Source organism: Engraulis encrasicolus, chromosome 6, assembly GCF_034702125.1.
Source record: "Engraulis encrasicolus isolate BLACKSEA-1 chromosome 6, IST_EnEncr_1.0, whole genome shotgun sequence".
Lineage (NCBI taxonomy): Eukaryota > Metazoa > Chordata > Actinopteri > Clupeiformes > Engraulidae > Engraulis > Engraulis encrasicolus.
In genome coordinates, this window is record NC_085862.1 from 25,778,611 (window position 1) to 25,795,209 (window position 16,599).

The 16,599-nt window shown below is 42.6% G+C and overlaps 1 pseudogene; it reads right to left on the reverse strand.

Moving 5' to 3' along the window:
- Positions 1–703: 703 nt before the first annotated feature.
- On the reverse strand, positions 704–8,138 carry LOC134451537 (fish-egg lectin-like; annotated as a pseudogene).
- Between the last annotated feature and the right edge of the window lie 8,461 nt (positions 8,139–16,599).

Here is a 16,599-nt window from a genome sequence, read left to right on the forward strand (position 1 = left end):
AATGCTTTATTGTAACTTTATTGATCTCATAGGAAATAAAGGAATTATTGATTAAGGAAATGGGTGAAGACATCTGAATATTGCCCCCAATCACACATAACATTTCAATGTCCATGTATTGTTTAATCCATGTTTGAATAACACTTTTAGACTGTGAGATGCCAAATAAAAGTTCCCTTTGTCTCGCATCAGGATGTAATGAAACTGCCCTCCCCCAGCTGATTATTTGAATTTGCCCTTGCTATTGGATCATTCAATATGACCTCACCTCCTGTAAACTGTCTCTAACTGTGTCTTTGTTAGGCTCTTCTTGTCTTTGTCTGTCCTGCTGTTAACACCTTTGGAGAGAGATGGGATGAGGGGGCCTTGAGATGGGCCTGTGTGGCCTGGCTCCCTCTATCTCTCTCTCTCTCAAGCCAATAAAACCTTGCATTTCTGAATTCCAACTATTGCACTGGATCTGGTCTTATGTAATTATTAATAAGTAGTTAAAACTTAGATACTATCACAGGAGATGTGTGACATATGATGTTGACAATCCAAGATAGTTAATTGATGTCAATGTTTGAAACCTACACAATGTAGTTGTCATTGTTAACACACAGGATTTCACAGATACTACAGTGAAACACATTGTTGTTCAATAGTGAAAAATCAATTGAAAGACAGAAACTGAAAGACAGAGATCAAAGTGCTGCAGCGTCTATTCAGTGCAGTCGTAGATCTGGTAATTCTTCAAGATGGTCCAGAGGTGTCCCAGGTCAAAGGTCACGTGTTTAGCTTGCCCTCTGAAGAGATCGATATGGGCCCAGTCTCTCCCCTCAGGCCGGCCGGGAGATACGCCAGTCCTGAACAACAATATACATCATATTAGTTACAGTGCCCTCCATAATTATTGGCACCCCTGGTTGAGATGTGTTAAAAGCCTTAAAATAAATTCAGTGTTTATTGCAGAAGAATACTGTCACACTGAAAATTGTAGGAAAATGTAGCCTTCAACTCAAATGAATTGTAAGAAAATAAAAAAATCCCTGACTAAAAAATAATTATTTTTCATTAAATCACCTGTTCCACAATTATTGGCACCCTTAACAATTCCCAGGAAATAAATATAATTGAAGTATTTCTGTCATTTCTACAGTAGTTTACAAAGTTTACCAGAGTATGTAGGAGCATTTAATTAGTAATTCATCACTTCCTGTTTCCCTGGGGTATAAATATGACGTGACACCGAGGCCATTTCTCTTATCCACTCTTAAACATGAGAAAGACAAAGGAACACAGCATACAAGTGAGGCAGATGTGCGTCGACCTTCACAGGACAGGCAGAGGCTACAAGAAGATTGCCACTCAACTGCAGCTGCCCATATCCACTGTGAGAAGAATAATTAAGAAGTTCAAAACAACTGGAACAGTGGTAAACAAGCCTGGACGAGGACCCAAGTTTATTTTGCCACCACGCACAGTGAGGAGGATGGTAAGAGAAATCAAAAGATATCCAAAGCTCACTGTTACAGAATTACAACAAATGGTAGCATCCTGGGGTCACAAAGTCTCCAAATCAACCATCAGGCGCTGTCTACACGCCAACAAGCTGTTTGGGAGGCATGCACGGAGAAAACCTTTCCTCACTCACAATCATAAACGCAAGCGTCTGGAGTTCGCCAAGCGGTATTGGGGCTTCAACTGGGACCGTGTGCTTTGGTCAGATGAGACCAAGATTGAGCTTTTTGGCAACAAACACTCTAAGTGGGTCTGGCGTACCACGAAAGATGCGCATGCTGAAAAGCACCTCATACCCACTGTGAAGTATGGGGGTGGGTCAGTGATGCTGTGGGGCTGTTTCGCTTCCAAAGGCCCTGGGAACCTTGTTAGGGTGCATGGCATCATGAATGCTTTGAAATACCAGGACATTTTAAATCAAAATCTGTTGCCCTCTGCCAAAAAGCTGAAGATGGGTCGTCACTGGGTCTTTCAGCAAGACAATGACCCTAAACATATGGCCAAATCTACACAGAAATGGTTCACCAGACACAAAATCAAGCTCCTCCCATGACCATCTCAGTCCCCTGACCTCAACCCCATTGAGAACCTGTGGGGTGAGCTGAAGAGGAGAGTACAGAGGAGAGGACCCAGGTCTCTGGATGATTTAGAGAGATTCTGCAAAGAGGAATAGCTGAAGATCCCTCTTTCTGTCTTTTCCCATCTTGTGCAACATTATAGGAGAAGATTAGGTGCTGTTTTGTTGGCAAAAGGGGGTTGTACAAAATATTAACACCAGGGGTGCTAATAATTGTGACACACATTATTTGATGTCAAATAATTATTTCTTTATGTGGGATTTTTTCCCCACTGAATAAATGCACTTGTATTGAAGGTTGGATTTTTCTCTTTTTTTCCATTAAGGTCCCATATTATTTAGAAAAAAAATTAAATAATTGGAAGCTAAAAAACACATCTCAACCAGGGGTGCCAATAATTATGGAGGGCACTGTATACCAACCTGATGTAAAACAATACACATAATATTAGTTATGCCAACCTGATGGGAAACAATACACATAATATTAGCGACAGTTTATGCTGCCAACACAATGAGTGAATGACAATTCATGGTCATCCAGACAATTAGCCTACAACAGTAAACTAAGACAAGCCTAAAACCACACAGTAGCCAGTGTAATAACATACAATACTGACAATAAACTAAATTAAAATTAAATTTAAAAAAATCTACATGCAGTACAATATCCTATATACTGTACATGTATTATAGTAAAGTTAACCTAAGTGAACTTAACTAACTTAACAGTTGAATGCTTCTAGGCACAAGAGGTGTTAAAGGTGCACTGTGTAGGATGGTGGCCAGAGTAGGTATTGCAGCTATGCCGGTCATTGAAACTGTGCGGCCTATTGCCAAATTTAATCTTATTAAGTAATAGATATTCCTAAAATATTAAGTAATAAAGTAATATTAACTAGAATGACCAAAGTACAGTAAGTTTTGCAGCTAAAACTGTCTGTTTCTGGAAATTCAAAATGGCGGACATGGAGAAGATCCCCCTTTTCAAGAATGAAAAATATAATTTTCCTCGTCATAATGAATACTTCAAATTTCATGGTGATGTAAGTATTCTTGAAAAAAGGTAACATATGTGAATGGACAGCATGAATTCAGGAAATAAACTACTAAAAATATTACAGAGTGCACCTTTAAGAGACTCACCATTGCAGTGTCATCAGCATTCAGGGGTGAAGCTCACAGTCATGTATGTACAGAGGGCGTTACAATATGCGACCTTGCCTCCTCCACTTGTGCTTGTTTCCTCGTACCAGGAAGTAATATGTCATGATGACATCACTGACAACAGGATTATATTTCAATATCTTGCAAAAGCTCAATTGTAAAGTATTTTTCTCATTTGCAATTGGGATGGTTGAATGAAAAACAGTCCCTCAAAAGTTGTTGTGGCTAGGCTGACGGCTGGGAAACTTTATTGTTTTCTCCACAGAGGAGGGGCCAGGAGGCGGGACGAGGCCACAAGCACAAGTGGAGGGAGCAAGGTCACATATTGTAACGCACTCACAATTTGTACTAGGTTTCACATTTACAAACATTCACGCTGTGAGGAGGGGCAAGATGCTAAGCAGCCAACCACGTGAGCTCATTTTTTGAGTGACAGCAGTTTCCAACAATCAGAGGTTGAAGAGTGCACAGCCAGGGATTGTTTGTAAACGGGAAACCCATGTACAGAAGAAGTGCATGAATGTGAATGTTGCAAACCTGCGGAAAATCTCCCCTACGGGGCTCACGCCATACACAGATCCGTCCTCCCCCACCTCGATCATGGACAGCCCTCCTGGAAGCTTTTGCCAGCTCCTCCCAGCACAGGCTCCAGGAGATACACCCTGCAGACACACACACACACACACACACACACACACACACACACACACACACACACACACACACACACACACACGTCATAGTAGTGTAGTACAAGCACGGGGAGTTACACCCTGCAGACACATAGACAAACAGACAGAGAGACAGACAGATAGAAAGACGGACAGACAGACAGACAAGCAAAGAACTGTGACACCCATATGTCATCACTAAAAGCATGCAGCTGTAATCTGACCTTCCCAATGAGCAGCGTATGACTACTCATATTTCATTGTGTTAATTTTCATAACGCGTCAATTATTGATCTAATTAACGTGCTAAAGTCACAGCCCTGGTCATCACTTAAGAGTATGCAGCTGTAGGTTAACCTTACCTTACTAATGAAGATGTGGTTATTGCGGACACAAACACACACACACACACACACACACACACACACACACACACACACACACACACACACACACACACACACACACACACACACACACACAATATAATCTTACCTTACAAATGAAGATGGTTATTGTGGTTAAGACGAGGCAAGGCAGCTTTATTTGTATAGCATTGATTCTTGACAGTTTGGCAAAAACAGCTCCCACTCATCAAAGTGCTAAAAGTATGCAGCTATAATCTTACCTTCCGAATGAAGATTTGTATACACACACACACACGCAAGGCACACGCACGCGCGCACACACACACACACACACACGCAAGAAGACACATGCACACACGCAAGGCACACACGAAAGGCACACACACACACGCAAGGCACACACGAATGGCACACACACACATGCAAGGCACACATGCAAGGCACACACACGCAAGGCACACGGACGCAAGGCACACGCACGCAAGACACACTCACACATGCAAGGCACACGCAAGGCACATGCAAGGCACACGCACACACACACACAAGGCACACACACACACGCAAGACACACACACACACACACACACACACACGCAAGACACACACACATGCAAGACACACAGACACACACACACGACACACGCACACACACACACACACGCAAGACACGCACACACACACACACATACGATGTAATCTTACCTTCCTAATGAAGATGTTGTTGTCATGGTTGACCCCCCAGCAGCTGATTGGCCCACAGCTGTAGTATTTCAGGAGCCCTGGAACCCGGGTTCAGGGTCTGTAAGGTAGTCTATAGTCCTTCTTCAGACAATGGGGTTCGTCGATGTGACTTGCTCCAGCCACGTATCCATCTCCACCCGCATCGACCTGCTTCAGGCCCCCTGGTGGAAAAGAAAAGAAAAAAATGAATAAAACAATATTTTGACAGATCTGTTGTGACTGATCAACTTACATTAAATACAAATTGTGACATTATATTACATGATAGTCATGTGTGGGTTGTCTTATACCATTCTTTTAGAGAGAGTTTTGGGCTTTCATCCCTTTCGGATAGTTAAAGGGAGGGCATGCATCAGTGGAAGAGATACTCTAACGTGCAATTTCAGAACGCAGTAACTCGAAAACGTTTTGTTTGTAATAATGTGCACTGCATTGTCCCTGCCAGATAAACTACAGAAATAAATAAAACAAAAGTGCCTTTCGGACAGTGAAAAGGAGGGCAGTAAAATAGTGGAAGAGACAGATAGCGAAGGATCTGGAAATGACCTCGGGACATATTCAACCCCATTCAGGGCTGCAGTGGCCATAGCAAAGAGGTTGGATATTTAATAAAGAGGAATCGAAACACGCCCACTCAATGCAAAAGCAAGTGCTCAAAATTCGGTCTCCTAAGGGGGCGTTGTCCCTCCTTCTTCTTCTCTTTTCGTGGTGTTTGCACAAGACGTGCGCTACCGCCATCTACAGCGCTAAGGGGACTCCATTTATTCTCAGCCTCAAGACTCCGAAGGTCTCCTAATCGAAGGTCTCCTAAAGGGGCGTTCACCCGACGTAAAGTGGATACCGGAAAAGAACCCGCCTGCTTTATCTCCCTATATATACGATTCTCTGGCCATAGGGCATACAGGGCAATCTAACACTGTGTGGTCTGGTTCTCGATTCTGATTGGCTGATAGCTGTGGTCAATCGAGCGTAAACCTACACCTTCCACCTGAAGATTCTATGCGCCTCCAAGTTAGACCAAGCGTATCTACGTCGGTAATGAGAATATTTTGCAGTTGGGGTAGGGAGTCTGCAAGAAGAGCACATCTTTGCACCATCTGTGGTTGGGGTATCAGTGTGATTGCAAAGACATTTAATTCCTGCGGTGTTAATCGCCTCCTTGTCGAGTTTTTTCGACAGTTCGAGTGCCACGCCACGCACGCTACGCACGCCAAGTAATGTTGCCGGGGTAACCACATTCACTTTCCTCAACCGCAACGGATCAAATTCCTTGTTATTAAAGCGTTTTTAAAGAAACTTGGTCAGCGATTAAGTGTAACAGTGTTAAATAAGCAATAAGTCGCTTGAGTCCGTGGGTTACGCTCAATTGATAATGGGCAAGGGGACGTTTACGGAACTCCGTTTCGCGTTGTGCCCCACTCCCCTTGGCCGTTATCAATTGAGCACAACCCACGGCCTCTCGTGGCTTATTGCTTAATTTACCCGCTGGACTGCTCATGATTTTTGACCCTCATGCCGTTACAGCTGACCTCTCTGAGTCAGATTTAAATATCAATTTGGGCTGTTGTGGTCAAAATAACTGATATTAGATGACTACAAATGTTACAAACTCTGCTGTCGCTCTCAATGCCTGGAGGACTGGTCTGGGCTGTAAATGCCCGGCCTGTTTTTTCACCCCAGTCCAGCCCTGAACACAGAACACAGAATGGATGGCATGGCACCTCAGCCCCCTGAGCCACAGCCCCCCACCTACATAATCGTATATTTCTCAGCCAGTTCTCACCATTGACTATGACCCAGTCTCCAGCAACAAGTTTGAAGATGTAGTTTTCCTTGTTCACGCCCCAGACTCCTGCTGGTCCCACAGTAACATGATGCAATCGTCCTGGTACCGGTAACCAAGAACTCTCGTGTAGAGTGAAGATATCGCCCTCGCGGTTCACTCCAAACACCTGGCCTCCGCCAGCATCGATCTGCACCAGGGCCCCCGCCACCTGCTCACACACATATGCTGTTGGGGAGAAGGAAACACATTAATCTCATTGCACCTACAGATCTTACACACGTACCCTACCCAACTGATTTGCAATGTACGGTACTTTACTGTACTGAAGTAAGAACTTGACATCACAGGAGGAGGGCATCTGGATCACAGTAAGAAAACTCACTGCAATGGCAAGATACTGTACTGTACACAGCAATGGCACACTACATTGTTCTTCCAATGGCACGCTACACTACATATGGCACACTACACTACATTAGCACACTACACTGCACTGGCACACTACACTACACATGGCACACTACACTATTATGGCACACTACACAGCAATGACACCCTACACTGCAATGGCACACTACACTGCAATGGCACACTACATTGTTCACTGCAATGGCACACTACATTGTTCACTGCAATGGCACACTACATTGTTCACTACATTGGCACACTTCATTGTTCTTCACTGCAATGGTACACTACACTGCAATGGCACACTACATTGTTCTTCCAATGAGATTTAACGTTTTGTGAAGGAACCGGAGACAGCTGCTACAGGGGTTGTTTGTAATATCTTTTTTTTCTCCTATCAGATTCTGATATAAGCTGTGATGATAATACTGTAAAATCAGATATAAGCTGTGATGATAACACTGTGAATTCAGATATAAGCTGTGTGCATTTGCAAGTGCATGTGTGTGAACTTACCAGTGCAGGATGTGGGCATCCACAGCAAGCCAAGGGAAAGGACTGCTATATTGAGACGCATTGTTCTTCCTCTCAGGAGTAACGATTTGCAAAGTCAAATTGCAGGAGTGCAGGAGTGAGGCCTCTTTTTATACCTCTGCCAATGTGCCAAATGCACATGAACGAGTCATTTTTTTCTGCACATTGTGAAAGCCAAGCACAGGGCCGCTGACAGCTTTTGCTGGGCCCAGGACAAAGTCATCTGAAAGGGCCCCGGCCCTCCCCAATATAATGGGGACCCAATTCTGGGCCCTCTGTCTCCCTGGGCACTGTAAAACATACCCTTTTGTCCCCCCCTGTCGGCGGGCCTGGCCACGCACATGATCATTTTTACCTGGAAGAGGATGACCTGTGTACATCCTTAAACTGTCAAAACCCTCCCTGATCAACAAATATAGCCTGCCTACCCATATGTGTGCCATACCCATATGTGCGCCATACTTATATCATCTGATGTTGTTTTAACAATATGCAAATGTCCATTATCAAGTAGGCTATTCAAATCAGCTTGCCAAAACAATGAAACGCGTGATGAATCTCTTCCCAGTATCTGTAAACAGTGAGCGCATCGAAGCAGTCAGGCTATTTGGGATGCCTGCGTTGTCAACTAAGTCAGCGATAACGGCCGACGAGGTGATCGGTTACACAAGGTTAATGGCGAGGCGGAGGCTTAAAACTCTGGTGACGTGCTGACTGTGAAAGTTTCAAATCAGTAAGTCATAGTTTAAAAATGTACCCTATTCATCTATCTCCTATAATGTCACGCTATGGAAAAGCGAATGGGAAATCTCCAACTTTGACCTTGAAAAAAGCTATGTTTTTTTTAGCACCAAATATACATTGGTAGATTTGTGATAGGTATGTGATACAAGGGGGTTTACATTACATTACATTACACTTAGCTGACGCTTTTTATCCAAATCGACTTAGTTATTAATTTTCAGGGTATTGGTTACAGTATCTGGAGCATTGCTTGGGGTTAGGTGCCTTGCATGGATGGAGGTGTGGGGAGAAGGTAGGTTAGGATTCAAACCAATTGGAGCCAATGTTGGTCCTCTAGGGGAAATTCTTTCTCCGCACTTTATCCCTTTTTGACTAGTGAATCACATTGAAGTACACACACTAGTCCGTAGCAGTGAACTGTGCCCGGGGAGCAGTGTGGGGGGTTAGGTGCCTTGCTCAAGGGCACTTCAGCTGTGGTCTGGTCAGGCTCTGAACCGGAAACCCAGTGCTCTAACCACTGACCCACGGCTGCCCCCATCCCCCAAAAGACAGACTCCCTAAACACGAGGCTACGGCTGCCCTGATTTAAGGATCTCTTATGTAAAAGTAAGGAACCATTAGTTTTGTCCCATGTTTTGGCCTTCTTTAGCTAGATTGACTGGCCTATAGCGTGTGTGTCATTTGTCAACATATCGCATTGCAAATCAGGAGGGCAGAACATGAAGGAAAAGAGAAGAAGAAAAGAGCCTCAGGGAAGAGAAGAGAAAAGAAGAGAAGAAGAAAAGAGAAGAGAAGAAGAGAGAAGAAAAGAAAAGAAAAGAAAAGAGAAGAAGAAAAGAGCCTCAGGGAAGAGAAGAGAAAAGAAGAGAAGAAGAAAAGAGAAGAGAAAAGAAGAAGAGAGAAGAAGAAAAGAGCCTCAGGGAAGAGAAGAGAAGAGAAGATAAGAGAAAAAAATAGAAGAAGAAAAGAGAAGAGAGAAGAAGAAAAGAGCCTCAGGGAAGAAAAGAGAAGAAGAGAAGAGAAGAGAAGAGAAGAGAAGAAGAGAGAAGAAGAGAGCCTGAGCGATTTCCAGCCCCTATTTGATATGAAGGAGGATGAACTGTGTACATCCTCAAACTGTCTAAACCCTTCCAGGATCTACAAATATAGCCTACCTTTATTTGCACCATGCCCTGTGATATCATCCGATGTTGTTTTAACAAGCTGCCATTATATTCCATTATCAAGTAGGCTATTCAGGCTTTTTAAATCAGCTTGCTAAAACAATGAAACACGTGATGAATCTCTTCCCAGTATCTGTAAACAGCTCATCTAAGCAGTCGGGCTATTTGCGATGCCTCCATTGTCAAGTTAAGACTTTAAATACATATTAATCACAGAAACATTCTGACAGTTAAATGACATCATTCAACTATGGGTAAATAGAGGTTGACGCTGTAGCCTATGTGTGGGTCTGGCACAGGGCCAGGCATGTGATCTTTTGCCTGTCTGGTCCTTAGAAAGGGATCAACACATTTCAATCATACCACACCCCACATCCCCACATAACCAAACACCACATTCATTCCACAACCACCGCTGGACTGGCCATAGGGCATACCGGGCATGTGCCTGGTGACCTGACGGCATCTTCTTTTTTAAAAAATTTTTATTCAGGCCAAACCGTTACATACGTAGCAGGCCACTCTATCTACCCTGCAGGCCACTTACTGCAACATAGACGATGGGAAAGATCAAAGAAGTAACTGCACTACATTATCCAGATAAAAATTGCAAGTAGATTCTTTCTATATATACCCTTAACTCATTGACTGCCTTGGGTGGCGGCTGACGTCATTTCGAATAGTGACGCCCCCTGCCTTTGGCGGCGACTGCCACCAATTGCGTTTTTTTACAGCCACGCCTTGGGGATGGTCTGACCTATATTGTGTATAAATTTCATGCCTCTACACAGTTTGGAACTGTTCCTGTAGGTGGCAGAAGTGTCCTTAGGAACGGTCAGGGCATTAGCTCATAGCATGAAAGAGAGGAAATGTCAAGATTACAACATCCCCTTTCAAATAATCTCAACAGCAGCATAGCAACATATTTTTTTTTTAAGTAAAGCATCTGTAACAGTAGTCTACTTTCTTGCCCTCTGATTTTAAAACAGGTAGAGCTAGGCTACTGAATTCAGTGACAGAGCCTGACAAAAAACCTTCATCTCATGAACAAATTACCATCCCCTTTTGCTATCTGTCTAGTAGCTAGCTTGCCCAAATACACCAACATGTTCAACCAGAGATGATCTGTGTGGCAACCGTTTCATTTTGGATATGTGATCAGCTTAAACAATATCAGCATGATGCATACAAAAGATCATCTAACAGGAAAATGCACTACTATGGTGACTGGTGGTGATATTTTGTCAATTAATTTGGAGATGTTAAAGTGGCTAAAAGTTCGCCAAGCTAGTTAGCTAGCTCGAAATCGCTAACAAAACTTACCTTACCTACAACTACCAAGCCAAATAAAGGAGCCTTCGTAAGTCAACTATTTTAACTCAATCTACAGTTACTTTTTATAGATCTGTATAGTATGATCAGCTTACTGTATCATCAAAAAAGACAGGGGGGTTGCAGATTTTTGGAACAGAGTAGCCTAATGTCTGGTCAGAATAAGATTCATTCAGCTCACATGAGAAAGCATTGCACTTAGCCTCAGACCAGCTAGCCTACATCACTCCAATCAGCACCGCTGGACTGGCCATAGGGCATACCGGGCATTTGCCCGGTGGTCTGACGGTCTCTACTTATTTTTTTATTCAGGCCAAACCCGTTACATACATAGCAGGCCACTTTACCTACCCTGCAGGTCACATACTGCAACATGGACGATGGGAAAATTCAAAGAAGTAACTGCACTGCATTATCCAATCATACATGACGAGTAGATTCTTTATATGTACCCTTAACTAGTGACAGGCAGCTTTATTCTGGTGGGTACATGTATGTATAGCCTATTGTACTTTGTATGGTCATTTTGCTCATTTAGTCCATGGGCCGGAGCAGAAGTTGGTATCACCTGGGGTGGCAAAGTCTATCAATGTTTTTTGTAATCCTCCATGCCTGAGGGACATTATTTGGTATGATAGCCCTCTGGAAGTGGTAGCTTTCTTATATTTTTACTCACTTTTATAGTGACACCCAGTGTATTTCACAATACATGCCTATATATAGATGTAGGCGTATGCAAGTGTCTGTGATGATGGGATATATTTTTATTGATGTTACATCACATGTAGACACCTTAGGGATTTTAAAAATATACAGTTTTGATGGATAATGTACTTTCCTATGAATTATATAGGTCAAAATATATCCGTCATACACTTTTTCAGCAATATAATGCAAGGTTAGATTGATGCAGAAGCCTGTTAGCCTAGAAATCTAGACGCCCCTAGCGACCGCAAATTGAATTTGCTCCCGGGGGCAGTCTAGCGGACCCCGGTCGTTTTGCGAGGCTGAAAGTTATCCGATGACAGGGCCAATCAAATCGCGAGGGGGGCCGGGCTACCTAGTAAACAGGAAACTTTCTAAGAAGAAGCATGGTGTCCGTCCGTGCTACGTACAGCACGAAAGTGTTTACTTAATTTAAAAAGCCTGGATGATAATACATTTCGTGGCTGACATGGAATGATGTAATAATACACCATGAACTTATCGGACACAAATAGATCTCAACACATTACCATTTGATCATTCGATGTTTTAAACTAGCTCGGTAAGCTAAGTTGAGCATTTTACAGAACCAGATAGTCACACGCTATTATCAGACCATTACTGTAGGTGTAGAATGAAACTGCGGTCCCAATTTCTAATAAGACACATGCCATTAAAAACGAGACATTTAGGAGCTTTGAAAGTCTTTGAGTAGCTTACTAAATAGATGGGATCGATAGTCTGGCTAGTGGGAGCGAGCTGACCGGGGAGCGTCCTGCGTTGGGAGCGACAATCAGGGAAAGTTATGGGTATACAGCTAGCTAGCTAACACCGAACATGCCATGTTGACAACAATCATAAATATAACCATTTAACAAGCCCCAAATTGCTCGACATTTTGCTGATTGATCAAGGAGGGCCATGTGGTTGAAAACGAGGCATTTTTGAACTGTATAAGTGAAAACACGATTTATTAGGGAACTTGTTTGTGGCTGTGGTCATCACACGAATTCACTGCTACGACGGCTGGAAGTTGCCGCTTCAGCTACAAAGAGGCCCTCGCTAGTGGCTAGCTAACCTGTCGTCATAGCAGAGCTAGGTATCCAGCCTTGTATTATATGCCTGCCCCAAATTCTAATAAGATCCATGTCATTAAAAACGAGACATTTGGGAGCTTTGAGAGTCTGTAAGTTGCTTACTAAATAGATGGGAATGACACCTAGTCTACCGAGCTAGCGGCTAGCCATGTATTAGTTATGGGTATACAGCTAGCTAGCTAACACCGAACATGCCATGTTGACAACAATCATAAATATAACCATTTAACAAGCCCCAAATTGCTCGACATTTCGCTGATTGATCAAGGAGGGCCATGTGGTTGAAAACGATGCATTTTTGAACTGTATAAGTGAAAACACGATTTATTAGGAAACTTGTTTGTGGCTGTGGTCATCACACGAATTCACTGCTACGACGGCTCGAAGTTGCCGCTTCACCTACAAAGGGGCGTGTACGTTGTGAAAGACAGCTGTGACGTTACACAGAAGTGTGTGGGGATTGGTTGTTTGCCATCCAATTGCGTGACGTTGAGTGCTAAAGCAACCGTTTATCCCGCCCACACTGCTGCCCAGCCCTCCTAGACCCTGGTACAGCTTTTTGCTGTACGGGTCTGGCTGCGCTAGGCTAGAAGCCTGTAGGAGGGTGGGTCAAATCCTAATACTTGCTATATCATATCTGTAGAGTGTGGGCTTTCAGAAAATATATGGGTTTGCTAGTTTAATATAAATTATACACCTATTTAGGCCAAAAACCCATAACTGTCTAATGGATTTCAAAGGAAATCAATGCATTTCAATGTAATCCCAAACACATTACATAACTAAGGTATAGAGGAATGTAGGAAGTTGGGAGATGTCACAATGCACATTATATCACATCTGGAGTGTGTAGACCTCGGGAAATAAATGGATTGGATAGCTTAATAGAAATTACACAGTTATTTTATACCCACACCTCATGGCCGTCCATTAAAAATCAATGCATTTCAAAGTACAATGTACTTTACAGAACTTAAGTATGGATAGAGGAAGTTGGGAGACCCCAGGGGGATAAGTTGGATTGCAACCTTTGCTATATCATATCTGGAGAGTGTGTGCTTTCAGAAAATACATGGGTTTGATCACTTAATATAAGGTATGCTGCTATTTTAGGCCTAGAACTCATAATTGTCCAATGGATTCGAATGAAAACCAATGCATTGCAATGTAATGCAAAGTATATTACAGAAATGTGTTGTAGGAAATTGGAAGTTGTCCCAAGACCCAAACCTCATAGCTGTCCATTGAAAATCAAAGTTTTTCCAGGTAATGCCAATTGCATTACAGAACTAAGGTCTAGCTCAATGTAAGTTAACAGATAAGACTAGGTACATCATGATACAGACAGAAATGGCATCAGGTGAGTCCTGTTTAATTTCATATGTGTTGTGACTGAGATGTTGGAGAATAAGTAAGTACATGATGAACAATAACTATACTACAGACTTGTGAGAACACCAACCAGCGGGAATATAACTCCACAAACATGCTGGAGGGAAGAGATTTGATGATTCATCAAGGAAGAAAAGATATTCAAGGGAAACTAGTGCCTTGCATTGATTGTTGCCTCTGAGTCTAATAGAGTGAAGCACACAAAGTGAATTGAAATCATTGACTGCATGTGAAGTGTGTAGTGTGAAGTGGGGCGTAGAGCAGGTGGGGTCCTGATCTCTAAGGAAAAGGATACAAATGAACATCTGCCAGTTCAACACAATTTCCTCACTTACTATTTTGGAAATGAATCTCCTTTTCAGTGTTATTTCACAAAGGATGGCCAATCATGCACATTGATACTGTTCAAAGGGCGGCATGTCTGGGTAACACACAGCATGACCTGACACTAAATCCAAACAGCAAAGCTGGAAAAAAGAAACTCTATGTAATCTTCCTGTTGTCTTTGGCGCCATGCCCCATGAGCTCAGTGATGTGCCCCCCATTTAAGAAAGTCCCCATTTGAACAGTAACTGGAAAGAGGACTTTCAGCTTACATCAAGATGTGGCTTGAAGTTTCAAGATGCCAATTACCAATCTCACAACTTGCAGTGCAACAAGGCATGACTGCAGATGACACTAAATTCAAACATACTGTATCGTGAGTCCAGAGATCAGTGGTGAGGGAAAACGCATCACTTGTGGTTACTTAGTGCAAGTGGAGACCTGCAATGGGAATGCTCCCAAGAAGGCTGGAGATATTGGTGTATCCTTCAGTTTCCTATTCATACAGCCATTTCCTTTGGAGATTGCCTCCACATGCCCTCAGACAACCAGCTTATTATTTAGTACATTGTACCATGGAAAGGTACATCGCAGCCGGGAAATTGAAGTCTGCATTGAAGAGGTTAGATGCAGAAGGTTTGTGGCAATATACATCACCAAAACGTCTGAGGGATGTGGGAAGCAAGGGTCTCACAGCCACCAAAAGCACAGGTATGATCACCCTGTCACTTCCCAGTAAGGGTTTACAGTATGAAGTTCAAAGACACCCTCAAAAGCCAGAGGAACTGAGCCAGAGGCCTTAGTGTCATGTGTTCTAAAATCAACTCATTACTCAGAAATTGAAACTGTTCATGAAACTTACCCCTATCATTCTCCAATTTGTTGCGCCAGCAACCAGCAATCACCAATGATGCTGATTGGATGGGGAAAAAGCCACAGGAACCAACAAATAGCAAACAGCTCCTAAATTCAACTGCATCATTTATCATTCACCATGTTTTCTATACAGCTACACGTATAGCGCAAACACTGAATCTCTTCATGACTGGGTTTTTGGAAGACTAGATATAATAGCCCAACCTGGCTGATTATGATAATAGTGATGGAGATTTTGAAAATTATAATTCACACACATTATAATTTGTTAAAACAACATACCATAGGTGTAATTGCCATGTTATGTGTGAAGGATTCTGAATGCACTATTTGCATTCTTTTCATTGAACAGTTAGTGTCATTAAATTCTCATTTCTGTGAGTGAGCTGACAATTGTAATATTCTTCTTTTGCAAATGCCATTCTGAGAGTTACGTATCCTCTTGACCTCTTGCCTTGTCCTAATTAATCTTGTTTTAAAGCACTTGAATGTCCACCTCCTGTGGACTCAAGTTGAGCCATTTTTGCAACCAAGACACTATGGTCTCTATCAAAATCTAATATGCCTGGTCAGCCATTGAATAGTACTTTCTGAAAATAACATCCACATGCCCATCAACTAATCATCCACAGGATGTCAGAAACTTTTTCCATGACTGAAAGTAGGCTATATGATAAAAGGAGACCAGGCAACATTTTTTCACTTCATGGGTGACCCAATACTACCAGTGCTTATGGGTTTGAGGTTCAACAAAACAAAATTGCCAAAAGAAAATCTCATTTCATGTAACGAAGTAAGCGTGATCAAGTTTGTATCGATAGCACTCTGGCCCATTTTAGGACATCTAAGCATGCATCTCCAGCACATGCCTACCATCACTTTAATTTATTAGAAATATAGGCTAAATGTGTCCTGGCCCACTGACTGAAAAAAAGATTATTTAACATAATGTATGTAGGCTTTCTAAAGATCCACTGGATGTGACATTTGTGTTGTGATATCTCCCAACTTCCTACATTCCTCTACCTTAGTTCTACAATGTAATTGCAGAACTTGCATTTGCAATGCATTTCAATGGTCAGCATCTAAAGTACCTGAATTATGTGCATGTAGCAATCTAGTCCATATATTTTCCAAAGGTTCATAATGTGCATTGAAACATCTCCCAACTTCCTCTATCCCTACATAAGCTCTGTAAAGTCCTAAAG